Below are 22,607 nucleotides of genomic sequence, written 5' to 3'. Positions count from 1 at the left end.
AGCTGCCAACACTGAGGATGGACTGCACTGATCCCTCGGCATCCCCATGTCCTCAGAACTTTTAGAAGATTTTATTGTTCTCGTGTTACTTAGCCAGCAACACTGACAGGCAGGCTATGTCCTGACAAAATTCTATTCTGAGAAAGAAGTATTCATGAAAATTTTATGATCAAGACCTTTCCCAGTCTCTTTCCTGTTTTCTCCCCCAGTTGTGCTAACACAAAGTTCCATAAGAAGGAATCACTATGAATGGTTGAATCACTATGTTGTACACCTGAAAATAATGTAACATTGTGTTCCAACTTTACTTCAATAAAAAAAGATTGTATCTAAACAGTCTGAATTGTGGGGTACCTGGGTGGCTCAGTCGGTTAAGTTTCTGACTCTTGATTTCAGCTCAGGTCATGATCTCACAGTTCCTGAGTTCAAGCCCCATGTCAGATTCTGTACTGACAGTGTGGAGCCTGCTTGGGATTCTTTCTCTATCCCTCTGTGTCTCTGCCCTTCCCCCCACTGTGCTTTCTCTCTCAAAATAAATAAAGAAACTAAGTAAATAAAACAATCAAGAGCCTGAATTGAAAGTCCCAGTGTTTATTTTAAATTTGGATTTTTATGGGCCTGTAGACATGACTTATTATTGGACTTTCCCTATATTTCACATAACAGATTGATGCCTGGCTAAGCACTAAATGAATGGTATCTGGTTGTCTTAATCTGCTTGGGCTGTTATAACAAAAATACCATAAACTCTGTGGCTTATAAAAAACAGAAATATATTTCTCATAGTTCTGGAGGCTGGGATGTCCAAGATCAAGGGCCTAAAGATTGGATGTCTGTTGAGAGCCCACTTACTGGTTCATAGTTGGCCATCCTTCTGCTGTGTGCTCACAGAAGGGATAAGTAGGGAATTCCCTGGGACTTTTTAAAAGGGACACTAAGCTTTCTCATGAGGACTCCATCCTGAGGGCTTAATCACCTTCCATCATGTTAGGCATTAGGACTTAACATACCAATTCTGGGGCAGGAAAAGCATTTGATCTATAGCACCAGTCAACAGAACTAAGAAAAGATGCTATGCTCAGAGAGAAAATTGTCTTCAACCCTCTGTAGGAGAGTTGGGGCAGGTATAACATCAAAAGGTTTAGTCTTGTTTTGTCTTTCAAATTGATACTCAGGCCTTTTCTGACCCAGCTTCCGTGGTATGCTAGCACTCATTCAGGATGACTTACATGTGCCAATTATGTGTTTGTCTTCTCAACTCTGTATTCCGTGATGTTATGTGGTAACTGGAAATCAACTTTGATAAGAGAATTTGTGCCCAAAAAGGGGGGGGGGGGGCAAACACTATAAGATATGTTTTTGTCTTTTCCAGACAGTTAGTTGTTATACTAGCCTACCACTTTCAAGCTTCACTTCCTTTCACTCATCAGCAGAAACCTGAGTTCTTTGCCCCATCCATGTAAGCCATTGCCATTACCAAAGCCAGGCCCAGTGATGTTGGGCATGTAGGCTCATCTTCTAAGAATAAAACTGCAGATCACTATTGATAACATGTGTGTCTAAACATCCTCCAATGCTCAGTCTAACATCTAGAAGAATATAAATTGCACATAATTCTTTTTTAATTTTTCTTTAGTGTTTTCCTTCCAGAAGTATCAGAAATTTCTAAAGTTCAATTTCTTTCCTCAGATAGTAAACCCATGAGTTATCTTCATGGCTTGACAGTTGTATGGAGGTGGGAGTGGGAAGAATGATGGTACTGTATGCTCTAAGATTCAAGCCTAATATGAACAAGCTTTTTAAATTTTGTTGTAGGAAATGTATTGACTTAAAAATTCTCCTTTTCAATGATTTGGAAACTATCGAGGGTATGATAAGGAGTTCTTTTGTTTAAGACAGCATGGTGAATTCCACATAGGAAAGTTATAAAAACCCAAAGTGTGGAAGGACTTTTATATTTTTAAATTCTAGAAGCTTACCTATGCATCATTTTACACAGCACACACACATAATTTTAAGGTATGGTATTGCACAGTATTCATGGCTGATGTAGCTACATAAATTTTTTCCATCACCAAGATAATTGGGGATTGTGTGTGTGTAAATACATACATATATATGCATATATATATGCACATATAGAGAGAGAGAGAGTGAGAGAGAGAGAGAGAGAGAGAGTGTGTGTGTGTGTGTGTGTGTGTGTGTGTGGTTGTGTATGTGTTAGCATATAGTTTTGGTTTTTGTTACTGTGGTTTTACCCAAAAAATTTCAATCAGATCTGAATTTCCCACTTGGTTTTTGTCAAAGTAAAAGAGACGAAGTGAAATAGTGTTCTATTTTTTTCTGCCTGACTACTTTATTTCAAGCACTGGCAATGTTGCAGCTTCTTTTTCCCCCCATAAGGTCTGTGTAGGAAAAAGGAAAAAAAAAATACCTGTTGACTGATACGGAGGCAGGAATTGACTTACAAGTGGAAACAGACCAGTTCAGAGACCCACATACTTGTGAGGCAACAATAAAACCACCACTAATGATCAGGTATTGATGCTGGCAGGAAGGATCCCTGAGCTGAGCAAACATGACTTCAAAGGATGCGTTAAGGACCCAATTAAATAAAAAATCTAGTGAAGGATACCAGAGTAGCAGTTTCTGGACCAAAATGAACCCAGCATATTCTCTGCCAAAGGCATTCCTTCTCTTTCTGACACTTTGGGTTTTTAGAGGTAGAATCTTTACATTTCCTGAGAAAGTTCACATTTGAAATACATCATCTTTATGGTCTGTATTCTCTCTTCAAAGATAGGAAGTGATGCTTCTTACAGCAACAAAGCTTTGATAATTGCTGTCTTGGTGTGGCTGCTAGGCAGCAATAGAAACCTTGACTGTGACAACTGTACCAATGATTATAGGTTGGAGGCATTCTGCCTGCATTAGAACAAATTTTATTAGCATGTAGAATATCTGGGAAGATGAAAAGCATGTAGAAAAGGAGAAATTGAAGAGTACGAGGATGGATGTTTATACTTCGTACAATTTGAGTAATTAGGTGGGACTTTGTGTTTTCAATTAAGAAAGATAAAAAGTAAATTTTCTAATATTGTAAATAATACCAAAAAAAATTCTTTCAAGGAAAGACAGGGAAGAAGAAAGAGGAAAATTAACAGTCCTATCTATCTTACAACTGACTATTCCCTTCTGACTTTCCATTTCTTGGGAAAGGACCTTCTTGATGTCCACTTTCCCTCATTCTCCACACCAGGAACAAAGTGTCGTTGTATATACTTGTATAATATTGTCATCATATGAACAATTTCAATCACATTCTAATTATTCAACTTCTTCGGAGGAAGGACTCTCCTGGACCAAAACTTTCTCAATTAAACTTTACAACATGTTCCATAACTAGCAAGTAAGTGTCAATAGATGATTGCTAAATAAATGATACCTCATCTCAGTAATTTACCTCATCTCTCCAAAATGCCAAGATCAGGTTAATAATTCCAGAGCAATTTTGGCTGTGTAACTTACTTCTCAAATTCTGAATAGTTCTTTATTACCCTCAGAAATGATGCCTAACATCTGGGGAGTCTGGTCACTTTGAAAATATGAGCAAACCTATAAATTCTCTTACTAGAAAGAGTCATCAAATTAGCATTCATCATCATTACCACCACTAATGCTCTCCATCTTCACTGACATCATCGTTATTACCACATGAACATTATGTATCATGACTGTTGACACATTTTTTAGTACAGCAACTGAATAAGGTAAACATCTCCCATGTTACAAAAGAGAACCTAAGCCCTCAAAAGAAAATATCAGGTTGGAAGTCACAAAACTAGACAAATAAGGTAATGAGAATTTTAAAGTATGTCTATATGATATTTTTAAGGGGAAAAAGTCAACTTTATAAAATAATCATTCTAACACTCAACAAGCATTTGCTAATTGTATTAATAGCATATATTTATAGATATTGCATATTTATTATGTATAAAAATCGGGCCAGATAGCAAGGCTTATTTTCTTTAATGAGACATGGTATTAAAAATAACTATATGGCAAGGTACTGTACATATGATGCTAGTAATCATTTCCACAATTATAAGTCTTGTTTTTTTTTCTTTTATTGAAGTATAACTGGGACACAATGTTAAATTAGTCTCAAGTTTACACCACTGTGATTCCACAAGTCTATCTATTATGCTGTGCTCACCAGAGCTACCATCTGTCACCATGCAACACTTTACAATACCACTAACTATGTTCTCTATGCTGTACCTTTCATCCGTGTGACTTACTTATTCCATAACTGGAAGCCTTACCTCCCACTCTTCACTTATTTTTCCCACCCTTTCATCCCCCTGCCCTCTGGCAAACATCAGTCTTTTTTTCTCTAAGGATCTGTTTCTGCTTTTTGTTTGTTTATTTTGTTTTTTAGATTCCACATATAAGTGAAATCATGTGGTATTTGTCCTTCTCTGACTTACTTCACTTAGTATAACACTATATCAGACATATCATTGGCAAATATTTTCTCCTATTCAATAGTTTATTTATTTATTTTTTTTGGTTATTTATTTATTTATTTATTTATGCTTTGTTGACGGTTTCCTTTGCTGTGCAAAAGCTGTCTATTTTGGTGTAGTCCCAATAGTTTATTTTTGCTTTTGTTTCCCTTGCCTGAGGAGACAGATCTAGAAAAATGTTGAAAATGAAAGAGATTATTGCCTATGTTTTCTTCTAGGAATTTTATGGTTTCACACCTCACAGTTAGGTCTTTAATCCATATTGAGTTTATTTTTGTATATAGTGTAAGAAAGTGATCCAGTTTCACTTTTTTGCATGGCTGTCCAGTTTACCCAGTGCCATTAATTGAAGAGACTCTCTTTTCCCCACTCTATACTCTTGCCTACTTTGCCATAGATTAATTGACAATATAACCGTGACTTTATTTCTAGACTCCATTCTGTTTCATTGATCTATGTGTCTATTTTGTGTGTGTGTGTGTGTGTGTGTGTGCGCGCGCGCAACAGCCCTATACTGTTTTGCTTATTTTGTATGCATAGCTTTGTAGCATAGCTTGAAATGTGGAACTGTGACACTTCCAGATTTGATCTTCTTCTGCAGGATTGTTTTGGCTCTTCAGGGTCTTTTGTGGTTCCATTCAAATTTCAGTATTATTTGTTCTAGTTCTGTGAAAAATGCTATTGGTGTTTGATAGAGATTGAATTTGTAGATTTGCTTTGGGTAGTATGGACATTTTAACAATATTGATTCCTGCAATCCGTGAGCATGGAATATATTTTCATTTGTTTGTGTCCTCTTCAACTTCTTTTATCAGTGTTTTACAGTTTTCAGAGTACAGGTCTTTGAACTTTTTGCTTAAGTATTTGATTATTTTTGTTGCAATTGTAAATTAAATTGTTTTCTTAATTTCTCTTTCTACTACTTCATTATTAGTGTATATAAATCATTGATTTCCGTGTGTGAATTTTGCATTTACTGATTTATTACTTCTAATAGTTTTTTGGTGGAGTCTTTAGGATTTTCCATACGCATTATTATGTCATCTGCAACTAGCGACGGTTTAACTTCTTCCTTACGAACTCAGATGCCTTGTATTTATTTGTTCTGCCTGATCACTGTGACTAGGACTTCCAGTATTATATTGAATAAAGGTGATGATAGTGAACATTGTTGTTGTGTCCAAGATTATAGAGGAACGCCTCTAAGTTTTCATCATTGATTATGTTGTCTGTCGGTTTTTCATATAAGACATTTATTGTGTTGAGGTATGTTCCCTGTGAATCTACTGTGTTGACAGTTTTTAGCATGAATGGGTGTTGAATTTTGACAAATGATTTTTCTGCATCGATTGAGATTTTTATCTTTGGTTTTGCTGATGTGGCATATCATATTGATTGATTTTGCAAATATTGAACCATCCTTGAATACTGGGAATAAACCTCTCTTGATCATGGTACATGATTCTTGTAACGTATTTTTGAATGCAGTTTGTTAATATTTTGGATATATGTTAATTGGAGATATTGGCCTGTAGTTTTCTTTTTCTTTTTTTTTTTTTTTATAATGTCTCTGTCTGGTTTTGGTATCAGGGTAATGCTGCCCTTGTAGAATGTATTTGCAACTTTACTTCCTCTTGTATTTTTGATATTATTTGAGGAAAACTGGTATTAACACTTCTTTAAATATTTGGTATAATTCACTTCTGAATCCAGTTGGTCCTGGACTTTTCTTTGTTGGGAGGCTTTTTTTTAAATGTTTATTTATTTTTGAGGCAGAGACAGAGAGGCAAAGACAGAGACAGAGTGTGCAAGCACACGCGTGCCTGAGCAGGGGAGAGGCAGAGAGAGAGGGAGACGCAGAATCTGAAGCAGGATCCAGGCTGCTGAGCTGTCAGCACAGAGCCCAAAGCAGGGCTCAAACTCACAAGCTGTGAGATCATTACCTGAGCCAAAGTCAGATGCTTAACCTATTGAGCCACCCAGACGTCCCCTGTTGGGGTTTTTTTGATTACCGATCTAATTTAATTACTATTGAATTTGTTCAGAGTTTTTATTTTTTTCCTGATTCAGTTTTAGATTTTCCATTTTATCTGTTTCTTCCATTTTATCTGTTTCTTCTAGGTTATTCAATTTGTTGGCATATACTTTTTCACAGCAGTCGCTAATAGTCCTTTGTATTTCTGTGGTATTGGTTGTTACTTCTCTTTTGTTTCTGATTTTATTTATTTGTCCTCTATTTTTTTCTTGATAAATCTGGCTAAAAGTTTGTCAGTTTTGTTTATCTTTTGGAAGAACAAGCTCTTGGTTTAATTTATCTTTCTTGGTTTTTAAAATCTGTATTTCATTTATTCCTGTTCTGATCTTTATTATTTCCTTCCTTCTACTAGCTAGAGTTTTGTTTGTTCTTTTTCTAGTTCCTTTGATTATAAACATTATATGAGTTTTCTTATTTCTTGAGGTGGGACTATATCACTATAAATTTTCCTGTTACAACTGTTTTTTGCTATGTTCCAAAAATTTTGTACTGTTTTTTTTTTTCATTTTCATTTGTCTCATTGTATTTTCTTTATTTCCTCTTTGATTTCACTTCATTGAGACTTGTTTTGTGGCTTAATGTTATCTATCCTGTGCACTTGAAAAGAATGTGTTTGTGGTTGTTTTGGATGGAATTTTCCATATTTATCTTTTAAGTTCATCTGTTCTAAATGTGTCGTCTAATACACTTTACTTACTGACTTTCTGCCTGGATGATCTATCCATTGATTTTGGTATTATATTAAAGTCCCATACTGTTACTGTATTTTTTATTTCTACCTTTATGTCTGTTAATATTTGATTTATGTATTTGGGTGCTTATATGTTAGGTTCATAGATATTTTCAATTATTATACCCTCTTGTTGGATTGACATTTACTGATCATTATGGAAAGCCCTTCTTTGCCTCTCTTTGTAATACCCAATATGTATATGTTTTCCTGATTTTATCCAAACTGAAACAGGAATGATTCCAGATAACTGGCTGTGAAATATTGAAAAATGAGAGTTATCTCACCTCGTTGATTTGTATGTAGAGGTAACCTCTTTGACATTCATAAATGAGGTCTTAATAATCTATGGAAAGTAGTGGCGTTCCAAAATTTTAAGTTATCAGTGGTGGCTTGAAATAAAGCATATTTTAAATATAAGAGAGTAGATTGCAAGTGTTCTGAACACACACACACACACACACGTAAATATTTGAGGTGATAGATAGGTGAATTAACTTGATTGTGGAAATCATTTCACAGTGCAGATTTATATCAAAGTATAATGGTGTATATCTTAAACATATACATTTTGTCAATTATACCTCAGTAAAGCTGGAGAAAGTTTAAAATAAAAAAAAGTTAAGTCATTGAAAGACTAAATGCTAATGCACTTGGACATTATAATAATAATGATTATAATATGAACCATGCGACTAGCGTTTTTTTTTTTTTACAACATTGGAGAAATGACTGAAAGAAAGAGAAAGATGAGGGCCCTATATTTTCAACTCAAGACTCAGAAGTGGATATAATTTATTAAGTCTCCAAAATAATTATTCTTTTATAGACATAGGACTGATGTAGTTGAAAATAAATACCTTAACTTTAATTTTTTTATTATTTTAAAGATTTTCCAGCTTTACTGAGGTATATTTGACAAAATGTATATGTTTAAGATATAAATTGGCTTCTCCAATCAAAGTTGATTGACATCTTTGCCAAGACTCTTATCTTTAGTTTTGGGCATTGAATGACTATGAATGAGACCTGACATTTTAGGTAGAGGCATTTCATTGCACTTAGATGAACATGATAACCTTGAATCCTCAAATCCCTTTAAGCCTCTCTTGCCAGAGGAATTCATTCCTTTTCTTTCTGAGAATACCATCCTCCCTCTTTTAAAGACATGTAATTACCTCACCTGAGGCAATTATCTCTTAAAGGATGCTGAGTCTCTTCAAAACTACTCCTTGTTGTATTTAGACTAAATATTAGAGTCAGAGCCCATTGTGCTTCAACATGAAAAATATAAAATCTGATCCAGGAAAAGATGGCTCATGTACTTAAAGAATTGCAGGGTTTGCTAAATTATACTAAAGAAGAATGTGTGGTATATGTGTAGAAATTAATTCTAAGAATAGTAACCAAAGAGAACCGAAGTAATGTTAGCCTTTGAGCTTTGATATTGATAATGCATATGCTTACTGGGGATGGTGGGTATAATATATTAGATGGACAGCTGGGAGTAGTTCTAACACTTTTCTTGATTGGTTGCAAGAAGTCTAAAGTCAATAGTGACTTGCAGACTATGAAATTTAGATTCCAGAGCCTCCCTCATAGAAGGAAGGAATCCCAAAATTTAAGGAGTCAGAATTATTGGAATTGATACTTCATGAACCACTCTACCCACTCTCTTCCCATTCTTCAGTATGTCTCCTGATAGACTAAAAGGATATTCATTTTGCTGAGACATCAAAAAGTGTAATAATAAGAAAAATGCACTAGCATCTTTGTAAAGCCTTGTAGTGGCTGCTCTCTGTATGTTGGGATGATAGTAGGAAATGGTTATATTAAAATGGGCTTCCTGATTTCAATTGGAAAAATGGAATCCTCTATGGCAGAGACCATGGCTCCTTGCTTAGTTGTCTGATAGAAGATGAAGGCAATTACTGTAAGGTGGAATAGGACCTAAATAATAATTACCTTTAGAGATATTTTGTGTTGACTAACTTGTCATGGTGTAATTAGTAATAAAATAGATAAACATCCTACCAAAGATTTACCCCATCTATAAAATAAATACACACATATTAGATCTGGTGAGTAGACATAAGACTTATAATTCTACAGTGGAGTCTCACACTTCTTATCTAGCTCCCAAAGCTAAATCATTTCAGCCTTGACTCCCCCTCAGTGAAGATGAGGATGAATCCCTTGAGGAAGCAACTTATGACACAGCCACAATTCTATACTGTAAATCATCCTTAAAAGTCTCTTTAAAAGGGAATGGTGTCATAAGCAGGATATCTGAGCACTGACCAAAGAGAAATTACCAGATATTTTAAGAATTATTAGATACTGGCTCTTGGCTGATGCTAATCCTGGAGATCTTAAACGACAATATGCTCCTCTGGTCAGAGTGGAAGCTAATGAAAGTCTTAGTAAAAAAATAGATATTTTCCTAAAACTAGTTCTCCATGGATCCAGTTATTCTGTAGACCCAGCCTATGATTTTTTTCCCTCCATTTTCTTAACACATGGTAGAATAAATACATACTGAAATTTACCAAATTCTCACATATGTTCACTGACCTATGGGTGTGAAACATATTGGTATTAGAAAAAAGACCAATTAGGAACCCTAGGAACTTTGTCCATTCCAGAACAGTAAATCAAAGGCAATAGTGCAAACCTGGGAAAACTAAAGAAAATAACACCATTAAAAACAAAAGATGCAGGAGTGATCTTTTTTTAACTTATCTGTTTGATATTTGCAGAATGTGTTTGGGACATGGAGAATGATTTTGAATTATAAATTGAATCTGATGATGACTCTAGTTTTACAGAGGTGGAAACTAATGCTCAAAAAGGATGGGATTCCTAGTGAATAAAGTAGTGAGGATTGAAACTCACATCTTTCTAAATGAGAGACTATGTTTCCAGTCAGAATAATATGTCTGTATCTCACTCATGGATTCCAAGGAATCTACAAAATAAATTCTAATCCTTTATACCTCATATTTAAGACCTTGTAAAACCAAAATTACAGAATTATATCTCTTCATATATGTGTATATGTGTATGTATGAATGTGTGTGCATATAAAAATATATGTACACACACATACACTCAAACCACTCTTCTGTGACAGTTTAAATCTACTCTTAGTATGCTTTCCTACCAACATAGCCCACTGATACCTTACCCTCATTTGTTTTCTGTAATTTTTCCCCCAAATACATACATATTTGCATTGTTGTTTAACTTTTATTATTTAGTTTTTCATGTGTCTAGAACTTAGACCCTGAACACAGTATATGTTTTTGGGTGTTATGAACCTGAGAGTGATAACACACATGTAGAAAGAAAGCAGGGTTCCAAAATATCACAGACCTAAATTTGAATCTTGTCCTGCAATTATTAGCTAAGTTGTTTAATCTCTGATACTTGGCTTCATCTTTGGTAAAATAATTCCTCTCATACTTGTGGTGGAGATTGTGTGTGATGTTGTAAGCAAAAGTGCCTCGTGTATAGAATGTATTTCATAAAATTCTGTTCCTATCTGGCTCTTTCTCCTAATCTGTGAATCCTTTCTTTGTGTATCCCTTTAGACTCAAAAGTTGTCTTTTGAAAGTGTAAAATAATAAAGCTCAAAGAAAGTCATAGACTTATCTTAGGTCATGTGGCACAGGAAAATAGGACTCTAGGTAACCTGGCACTCATCATCATTCTGAGAGTGAAACTTCAAAGAGAAATCCATCTCCAAGACTGTAATTCCCTTGAACAGAGCCTCTATAGAAGAAATCTAGAGGATTTTTTTAATGTTTATTTATTTTTGACAGAGAGTGAGAGAGAGAGAGAGATCGAGAGAGAGAGAGCATGAGTGGGGGAGGGGCAGAGAGAGAGGGAGACACAGAATTTGAAGCAGGCTCCGGGCTCCGAGTTGTCAGCACAGAGCCCAATGCAGGGCTCTAACTCATGGACTGTGAGATCATGACCTGAGCTGAAGTTGGCCCCTCAACTTACTGAGCCACCCAGGCGCCCCAGAAATCTAGAGGATTCTAAGAAGAGCAAGCACCCTTCCAAAATGCACCACAATTCCTACCCCACAAAGGAAAGGAGCAAGCACCAGATATAGAGCCGTTCTTGAACCTTCTAAAAAATTGGATATATGATTCTCCATAGCATATACACATGAACCTCCACCACATCCTGTTATCTAACTAATTACCCTGGTACTAGGTTGCTATAAGTGCTAGGTACTATAAGTACACTTATATTGCTAAAAGTGTACTGTCACTATTGAATCATGAGCATTTCTCTTCCATGAGTATATTATAATTTTAATTTTCTGTGTACCTCTCTGTCTTTAAACAACTATGAGCTTCTTGAGAACTAGCAGTGAATTTTTAATCTCTATTTCACCAGTACTTAGAATAGTTGTTGGTACAAATGTGGCATTTGATATATAATTGCTTAATTAATTAATGTTGCTAAGTTTAGAATTCCACAATACATTCTTTTCCTTTCAGGAGTTAGTTCATATTAATTAATGGACATCAGCAGAGAGAAAACTCCCAAATTAAATAATAATAAGATCGCTAATTGTAAAGAGCTAAATCAGAAATTTGTGAGAGGAAGAAAGAAAGCAGGGGTTGGAAAGCTATGGCCTATGTGCCAAATCTGGCTTGCCAACTGTTTTTGTAAATAAAGTTTTATTATAACACAGGTGTGCTTCTTTGTTTATTGTCTATGGATTCTTTTTTTTTAATGTGTTTTTTTTTTTTATGTTTGAGACAGAGGGAAAAAGACAGAGACAGAGTGAGGAGGAGGGGGAGGGGCAGAGAGAAAGGGACAGAATCTGAAGCAGGCTCCAGGCTCTGAGCTGTCAGCACAGAGCCCAATGCAGGGCTTGAACTCGTGAACCACGAGATCATGACCTGAGCTCAAATGAGATACTTAACCACCTGAGCCACCCAGATACCCTGGTCAGTGGATTCTTTTGAGTCACAACTGGGTTGAATAGTTTAGACAGAATTCATATGGCCAACAAAGTTGAAAATATTTAATACCTGGCTTTTATGGAAAAAGTTTTCCAACTCCTTCTTTGGAGCATGTAAGCTACTTTCATGTATTTTTTTTTATCTCATATGGGTTATTAAAATCCCTACATTCTCTTTGAGGAAATAATAGAATATAATTGTCAAAGCTGTGTCTAAAAATTATTGCTAGAACACAGATTCTAAATAGATATTTCAGGAAGAACAAAAGTTTCTAACTACTGTTAATAAATTGAGGGAAGATATATTCTAGTCTGATATGAATAATGGATTCAGGCTAAAAAGATAATAACATCCTGTTAAATCTTATTTCCATGTCTTGAGAATAAATATTAATATGGTGATGGATAATCTCTTTCCCACCCACTTTATGTACATTCATTGCAGGAGGCCCTTGGCTTGTTCTTCTCACATAAACATCATTCCTTTTCTGCAACACACAACATGGCAAATGCTTAACCAGTCACATTCTCTTTACTCAACCATGAGAACCATGATGGTATCCCAGATTCAGATGCATTATATTTTCAATAGCTTTTTCTTCCTTTGTGTTCTTCCATGGGATAAAGCTGACCTTCCTTTGCATCTTCTCAATGCACCATCAATGCTGGATTGATTGTGACACTGAGTGTTCTGAAATACTTTAACTTTTTTTAATATTTATTTTTGAGAGAGAGAGACAGAGAGAGAGAGCAAGCGAGCGCACAAGTTGGGGAGGGGCAGAGAGAGAGGGAGACACAGAATCTGAAGCAGACTCCAGGCTCCAGGCTCCAGGCTCCGAGCTGTCAGCACAGAGCCTGACACGGGGCTTGAACTCACGAACTGTGAGATCATGACCTGAGCTGAGGTTGGATGCTTAACTGACTGAACCACCCAGGAGCCCCCTGAAATACTTTTTAAACCTTTATATTGAAGTATAATTAATATGCAAAAATTAGCACATATTTAATGTATAAAACTAGATGACTTTGGGGTAAGTATGTATATTACTTACTGAGAAACATCACCACCATCAAAGCCATAAACATATCCATCACCAACCAGTTTCCTTCTCTCTCTTTGTTATAATTTGCTGTGAGTGAGTGAGTGAGTGAGTGTGGTAAGAACACTTAACATTTACTCTCTTAGCAAATTTTCTGTATATAATTTAGTATTGATGGCTATGGCACTATGCCATATAATAGACCTCCAGAATTTATCTTGCATACTGAAACTTTGTAAACATTTAAGCATAACCTCCCCATTTCTGAATCTCCCTAGCCTCTGGCAAGCACCATTCTACTCTCTGCTTCTATGAGTTTAACTATTTTTAATTCCACATATAATTGAGATTATACACTATTTGTCTGTCCATATATGATTTATTTCACTTAACATAATATTCTCCAGGTCCACAGTTGGAGCTTACATTTCCCTAAAATCTATTACATAAACATGGAGTTTAGTGTTCCTTTCCACAAGTACTCCACATAATAGGTTTTTCAGGATTACTGTCTTTGCCAGTGTAATCCCATCTCTTGGCACTCCTGGGATGATCACTAATTGAAAGAGGAGGCATCGTCTGCCCCACTTTCTTGCTAGGAGTCTTAAAACAGGTATAGGGAAAGCATGCTTTTAAAAATGCCTGACAATACTATATATTTCCCATGAGCTCATGACTATAAATGTAAAGAAAATGCATTACTTGTTATAAACTTATATGAGTGGGTACCTCTTTGGAGGAAAGGAGCAGACATGGACAATATGAGGAGTGAAAAGGGTGGAAACTTGAGCTTTACCTGTAATGGTCTGATTGTTTTTTTTTTAATTAAAAATTTATATATAGCTTGCATAACTGACAGCTATTTAACCACCTCCTCCAAAGAATTCTAATTAACACTAAGCAACATGTGATAAATATTTAATCAGGTGCATAGGAAGTTAGACAAGGTTACTTTCCATGTGTCACCAAACCCCAAACTTTGGGCTGCCTCTTACTCTCTGTGGCTGACAAAGCTGTGTATGGAGTAGTAATGTGTAGGCAGTGGGTATCTTCATTTCAAATTTCTCACATGAGCCTGAGCTCCTTATATTCTTTCTTGTATTTGAGGTCATATTTTAGTCCTTGAACAAGACGCACAGTTGACTCTACCTCTTCATCCATGATCTTGAGCAGATGCTTAGCCTCCAGATGCTTTCATCTACTCAGGCACCCATACATTTTAGTTGTTCGGAAAAAGAGAGTATCAATCAAACCACTTTTCTCTCCCTGACCACATTCTCTGAGGATAAGCATTTACCCATCTGTGATTCTGTGACTTTGTAGGTTTTCTCTCTCCACCTTAAGTATCCAGATCCCTTTAGTTGCCATTGCCTTTTGCAATAGCATTGTATTCACTCCTGTGACAGAACTTCCAGGGCCGACATCTGAAAAATGCATAACATATTCCTTCAGCCTTTGTTTGATTTAATTCACAACTATGATGGATGGTTTCATGAAAGACTCAGTTCTTGCTGACAAATCCACTTCAGGTGTGTACCATGCATTTATCTTCTTTCTTTTTAGAGTCTTTCCCAATTCCACTGAAACCCTTGTAGCTTAACATACAATCTCAGCCAAGAAGTGTGGGACAGTTAGTGTCTCTGGGGATTATCCCAGTCTCCTGTCCTTCTAGTGGACAATTCTAAGAGGAATACTGATATTTCTTTTGTTAGAATGGAGTTGAACACTATTGACATTATATTTACTAAGGTAATAAATGGAGGTGTGGGAGAAGGGTACCTTAACATCTTTGATTAGCTCAGTGATGACTTTCCAGTGTGTAGGCCAGGTTTGATGGTAGGAGATACTTCTATGTAACCAGGCTCCCTAAAGTCAATGGGGATGATAGGATTCCAGAATGACACAATCTGGGTGGGAACACATAAATACTGGAGACAAGATAAATACAATTATTATAATGGGCAGCTGGAATGGTAATTAGGAAGTCCCAACTACAGGGATCTGTGGCAATGACTAATAAATAATGTGTTAGTAGAGACAAGATGGGGTAAAAACAAAGGTATTGTTTGACTTATATATTCAACAGGATTAAGAACAGGTAAACAGAAAATTAATGTCAGTACTGTAATAAAAAATAATCATCCCTCATCTAATTTCTAGATTTAATCAGTTCTCATTCCCAGGAGGAGGAGCCCTAAGGGAAGTATAGTATATGTAATAAATATTTCCCAATTCTTCCCTAAAGGAACTTGTGTCTACTTGCTAAATTATACACTAGTGAAGAGAAATGCTTAAAACTTATTGTACTGACACTGAAATCCAGGCATCAAATGGCATCATGCTCTCATCTCCCCCCTATCTTCCTAGTTAGATTGGATATTTATGAATGGAGGGCAAGACAGGAGTCCTGGCTCAAGTTTTACTAAATATGTCTAGTGGGTTTATAGAACATCATATAGTTATTTCTCTGGTCCTTTGGTGCATAAGTAAGATGGATATTTTTTATTTATTTTGGAGAGAGAGCATGAGTGGAGAAAGAGACAGAGTCAAAGAAACCTAAGCAGACTCCATGCTGTCAGTGCAGAACCCAACCCATGGCTTGAACTCACAAACCACAAGATCATGATCTGAGCCAAAATCAGGAGTTGGACTCAACAAACTGGAGCCACCAAGTGCCCCAGTATGAATATTTTTAGTAGATAACAGAAACCACAACCACATTGATTCTTTGACTTGTGGGGTACAGGTTATTAGGGTAAAAATGGCCAGTGAAATCCCCAAATCTGCTATTTGATCCATCATGGTATAACAGAAGACACATCCCATTCCAAGTGGAATGGTCGACTTTAGCATAACCCTCCAAAACTTAAAAGATGGAGAAGTCATCTCTCTTCTATCCCTATTAAATTAATAAATATATTCCCTGAAAAATCCCAAGTTGGATGTTTCAAATTTACTAAATAAGATTACCAGAATCTGTGACACTTGATGTGAGGCTATTTACCTAGATATAAAATTATTATCCTTTTATTTAAATTCCATTATAATCAACATATAGTTATATTAATTACATATAAAATTATTTTCAATCTTCATGAAAAGTATGGAAAGCAAGTTGTATTTATGTGAGAATAATGGCAATATTTAATTACTCATTTAGGGCTAAAATTATTCTCTTAATCTTTGTGAAAATATAGCATATAGAGACGTTAATTTCTTTGACATCCATAAAACATAGTCCGTGGTCCACTATATTAATGATATGATGGCCTGGTAATTAGGAAATGAGAAATACATTAGATGTTCTAATAAAACACAGTGTCAGAATTGTGAGGTAAATCCTACAAATATTCAGAAAATGGACTAATTGGTGAAGTGTTTAGAAGGTCAATGGTCTGAGCATGCCAGAATATTCCCTTTTAGTGTATCCCTTGACACTAAGAAGTTGCACAGTGCTCGGTAGGCATCTTGGAAATTTGAGGGAACCATATACTCCATTTGGGAATAATATGCAGATTGATTTATCTGGTGATTCACAAATTGCCAGTTTCAAACAGGACCCAAGAGAGGGCTCTAAAACAGGTGAAGGCTGTCTCTACCACTATCAAATAAATGGTGATAGAGAATCTATGGCAGATACAGATGCTTGGTGTAGACAGAGTCTTTGGCAAGTCCAGATTGGAGAGTTTCAATAGAGACCCCTAATATTCTAGAACAAGGTCATTCTTTCTGTAGAAAAGAATAATTTGCGATTTGAAAACTTGTTCTTGATGAGCTACAGGTCTCTGGTAGGAACTGACATACCAGAACTTCTCATCACAAACTGGGTGTGTCAGATCCATGAAGTCTGAGGATCAGGACGATGCAGCAACCATCAAAGGTACAATGAAAATGATTCCACTGGAATTAGACATAGCAGAACTAGAGCATACAAGCAAGGTACATTAAAACATGACCTCCAAGCCCACAGAACCTACCTCTGCTGTACCTCACCTCTTCCTCAGCTCATATCATTGGCCTCATGGAGGGATTTAGTATAGACGAGAAAACAAATTTGTGCTTGGTTTACAGATTAATCTGCTTGATAGGTCAGTGAACAAAAAATTACTGAGACCGTACTCTGAATTTGTGTTTCCCATTCCCCTAATCTTAGGCTTTGGTGGATTAGAAGTTCTAGTTCCCATTAGAGAAAGCTTCTACCAGGAGGCAAAGAAATGTTTCCGATAGCCAGGAACTACCACTCCCATGTAATCACTTTGGGTTCTTTATGCAGGTTAGACAGAATGCAAAGGAAGGGGTTCTCAGTTGACTTAGTTAATTAATGCTTATCATAATTAGGAACTAGGATTGCTGCTACATGTTGGATACAAGCAGGCATAAGTGTAAACTCAAGAAATTCATTTTGGTATCTGTTGGCATATCAATTCCTGGAGATAAGATGAATGGGCTTAACTAACCACGGTTTAATAAAGCTGTCAGGACTCAGATCCTTCAGGGATGAAGATCTGGGTCATAAACTGGGCAATGAAAGATAGAACTGATAAATATCAGTGTGGACTTGAAAATTGTTACAGCAACCGAGAGTGTAGCTTATTGTTAAATTTTCATAGATATTTTGGCTAACATCTTGAAGAATTGGTGATAAAAAGTACCTAAGAGTCACTAAGTTTAAGCAGTATAAAGGGTGGACTGTAGTCAAAGCTCTGGTGTTTATCTTCACATCTTCTTGGACCACTTATGCTTTAGCCACAAAGCTGGGCTCTTTATTAGTTCATATTCCTTTTATGCTGATAGAGTCCTGCTTTAAGTACACACCATTTTCTCTCGATTCAGAGCCTTCCCAGACACCATGGGAGATAAGTTAGAGTAGCAATGCTGCACAGGATGTCTCAGCAGAATAGAGTTCCCCTGCCTACATCAGTGCAACTGAGAAAGCACGCTATGTTGAATTTTTATTTTTCACTGATCCTGTTCCCCCACTCCTAAATCTTGGGATCACCACCCAAATAAATTATGTGCATCCAAATCTTTGTCTCAGGTTCTGTTTTCAGGGTAATCCAAACTAAGACAGCCTCCCATCTAAAATTCGGATCTGTTCTTTCATGCCTCAAATGCTCATTGCTATTATACTTCTCAACCTCATTCAATCTAGAAATCAGACCACCTTCAGATCTTCAAATAATTAACTGGTTACCTAGTTTGGTGATTTTTATTTAGGCTTGATTTGGTAAACTATCATTTTGTGTTCTGGCTTCTGCCTATTCTTTATTCCTGGCTCTGAATGTATATTTTCATATATATGTTTCTGACCATGATGAGGTAATAAAGTTAATTTAGATTTGAATATTTTCTCATAATATTTTCATTCACTAAAGAAGAGTTACAGTTAATTACTTTGGAAAGACCTTCATTTCCTTATCCCTCCAGAAATTTAAGAGTTTTTATTCAGTCCACTACTTCTTTGAAATGTATCCTTCCATAAGTACCAGCATAAATAGTTTTGTTTGTTACCTCAATTGAAAATTGTGAACAATTTTTAAAAATACAGATGTAAGTCCTATAGTGTTCTGAATTTTACTGACTTAATTTGATAGGATCTGAATCCAAACTAGAGATATGAAATGGCTCCTTTGAGAGAGGGTATGACTTCAAACATTTGCCACTGCTAAGAGCATCAGAAACCCTAGTATTTTTTTAATATATAGTATAAAATGTACCATCTGAACAATTTTTTTAGATTTTATTATTTTTATTGAATTATAATTAACATATAATGTTATATTAGTTTCAGGTTTATGATATATTGATTTAACAGTTCTGTTCATTGCTCATTTCTCACTACGGTCAGTGTGGTCACTATCTGTTACCATGTGACTTACTTATTTTGTAACTGGAAGTTTGTACCTCTTAATCCCCTTTAGCAATTTCACCCATTTCCCCACCTCTTCTGGCAACCACAAGATCTCTTTTTAAGACTTTTTGTTTGTTTCTTCACTTTGTTTTTTAGATTTCATGTATAAATGAAATCACATGGTACTAGTCTTTCTCTGATTTATTTCACTTAGCATAACACCCACTGGGTCCATCCATGTTGTCACAAATGACAAGATCTCATTCTTCTTTATGGCTGAGTAAATTCCCATTGTGTATATAGGCCACATCTTCTTTATCTACTCATATATCTATGGATATTGAGGTTGCTTCCATATCTTGTCTATTGCAAATAATGCTGCTATAAACATACGATTGCATATATTTTTTTATTTGCATTTCCCTGATGATGAGTGATGTTGAGCATCTGTTCATGTGTCTGTTGGCCATTTATGTCTTTTAGAGAAATGTCTATTCATGTCTTCTGCCCAATTTTAAACTGGATTGTTTTATGGGTGTTGAGTTGTGTCAGTTCTTGCATATTTTGGATACTAACCCTTTATCAGACATGTCATTGGAAAATATCTTTTGCAATTAAGTAGGTTGCCTGTTAGTTTTTTGATTGTTTCCTTGGCTGTGCAGGAGCTTTTTATCTTGATGAAGTCCCAATAGTTGATTTTTACTTTTCTTCCCTTTGCCTCAGGAGACATATCTAGGAAAATGTTGCTATAGCTGATGTCAGAGAGATTACTGCCTGGCTCTCTTCAAGGATTTTTATGGTTTAAGATCTCACATTTAGATCTTTAATCCCATTTTCATTTATTTTTTGTATAATCTAAGACAGTAGTCCAGTTTCATTCTTTTGCATGTAGCTATCCATTTTTTCCACACTATTTGTCAAAGAAACTCTCTTTTTTCCATTTCCATTCCTCCTTTGTTAAAGATTTGCCATATAATTGTGAGTTTATGTCCGGGAGTCCTATTGTGTTCTGTTGATCTCTGTGTCTATTTTTATGCCACTACTGTACTGTTTTATTAACTACAGCTTTGTAACATAATTTGAAATCTGGAAATGGGATACCTCCAGTTTTTTTTTTAATATATGAAATTTATTGTCAAATTGGTTTCCATACAACACCCAGTGCTCATCCCAAAAGGTGCCCTCCTCAATACCCATCACCCACTCTCCCCTCCCTCCCATCCCCCATCAACCCTCAGTTTGTTCTCAGTTTTTAAGGGTCTCTTATGCTTTGGCTCTCTCCCACTCTAACCTCTTTTTTTTCCTTCCCTTCCCCCATGGGTTTCTGTTAAGTTTCTCAGGATCCACATAAGAGTGAAAACATACGGTATCTGTCTTTCTCTGTATGGCTTATTTCACTTAGCATCACACTCTCCAGTTCCATCCATGTTGCTACAAAGGGCCATATTTCATTCTTTCTCATTGCCACGTAGTACTCCATTGTGTATGTAAACCACAATTTCTTTATCCATTCATCAGTTGATGGACATTTAGGCTCTTTCCATAATTTGGCTATTGTTGAGAGTGCTGCTATAAACATTGGGGTACAAGTGCCCCTATGCATCAGTACTCCTGTATCCCTTGGGTATATTCCTAGCAGTGCTACTGCTGGGTCACAGCGTAGGTCTACTTTTAATTTTTTGAGGAACCTCCACACTGTTTGTCAGAGTGGCTGCACCAATTTGCATTCCCACCAACAGTGCAAGAGTGTTCCCATTTCTCTACATCCTCGCCAGCATCTATAGTCTCCTGATTTGTTCATTTTGGCCACTCTGACTGGCGTGAGGTGATATTTGAGTGTGGTTTTGATTTGTATTTCCCTGATGAGGAGCGACATTGAGCCTCTTTTCATGTGGCTGTTGGCCATCCGGATGTCTTCTTTAGAGAAGTCTCTCTTCATGTTTTCTGCCCATTTCTTCACTGGGTTATTTGTTTTTCAGGTGTAGAGTTTGGTGAGCTCTTTATAGATTTTGGATACTAGCCCTTTGTCCGATATGTCATTTGCAAATATCTTTTCCCATTCCGTTGGTTGCCTTTTAGTTTTGTTGTTTCCTTTGCTGTGCAGAAGCTTTTTATCTTCATAAGGTCCCAGTAGTTCATTTTTGCTTTTAATTCCCTTGCCTTTGGGGATGTGTCAAGTAAGAAATTGCTACGGATGAGGTCAGAGAGGTATTTTTCTGCTTTCTCCTCTAGGGTTTTGATGGTTTCCTGTCTCACATTCAGGTCCTTTATCCATTTTGAGTTTATTTTTGTGAATGGTGTGAGAAAGTGGTCTAGTTTCAATCTTCTGCATGTTGCTGTCCAGTTCTCCCAGCACCATTTGTTAAAGAGACTGTCTTTTTTCCATTGGATGTTCTTTCCTGCTTTGTCAAAGATGAGTTGGCCATACGTTTGTGGGTCTAGTTCTGGGGTTTCTATTCTATTCCATTGGTCTATGTGTCTGTTTTTGTGCCAATACCATGCTGTCTTAATGATGACAGCTTTGTAGTAGAGGCTAAAGTCTGGGATTGTGATGCCTCCTGCTTTGGTCTTCTTCTTCAAAATTACTTTGGCTATCCGGGGCCTTTTGTGGTTCCATATGAATTTTAGGATTGCTTGTTCTGGTTTTGAGAAGAATGCTGGTGCAATTTTGATTGAGATTGCATTGAATGTGTAGATAGCTTTGGGTAGTATTGACATTTTGACAATATTTATTCTTCCAATCCATGAGCAGGGAATGTCTTTCCATTTCTTTATATCTTCTTCAATTTCCTTCATAAGCTTTCTATAGTTTTCAGCATACAGATCCTTTACATCTTTGGTTAGATTTATCCCTAGGTATTTTATGCTTCTTGGTGCAATTGTGAATGGGATCAGTTTCTTTGTCTTTCTGTTGCTTCATTAGTGTATAAGAATGCAACTGATCTGTACATTGATTTTGTATCCTGCAACTTTGCTAAATTCATGTATCAGTTCTAGCAGACCTTTGGTGGAGTCTATCGGATTTTCCATGTATAATATCATGTCATCTGCAAAAAGTGAAAGCTTAACTTCATCTTTGCCAATTTTGATGCCTTTAATTTCCTTTTGTTGTCTGATTGCTGACGCTAGAACTTCCAACACTATGTTAAACAACAGCGGTGAGAGTGGACATCCCTGTCGTGTTCCTGATCTCAGGGAAAAAGCTCTCAGTTTTTCTCCATTGAGGATGATGTTAGCTGTGGGCTTTTCATAAATGGCTTTTCTGATGTTTAAGTATGTTCCTTCTATCCCGACTTTCTCAAGGGTTTTTATTAAGAAAGGGTGCTGGATTTTGTCAAAGGCCTTTTTTGCATCGATTGACAGGATCATATGGTTCTTATCTTTTCTTTTATTAATGTGATGTATCACGTTGATTGATTTGCAAATGTTGAACCA

This window comes from Felis catus, chromosome A3 (assembly GCF_018350175.1).
Source record: "Felis catus isolate Fca126 chromosome A3, F.catus_Fca126_mat1.0, whole genome shotgun sequence".
NCBI classification, from domain to species: domain Eukaryota; kingdom Metazoa; phylum Chordata; class Mammalia; order Carnivora; family Felidae; genus Felis; species Felis catus.
Note: the sequence above shows the minus strand (reverse complement) of the source record.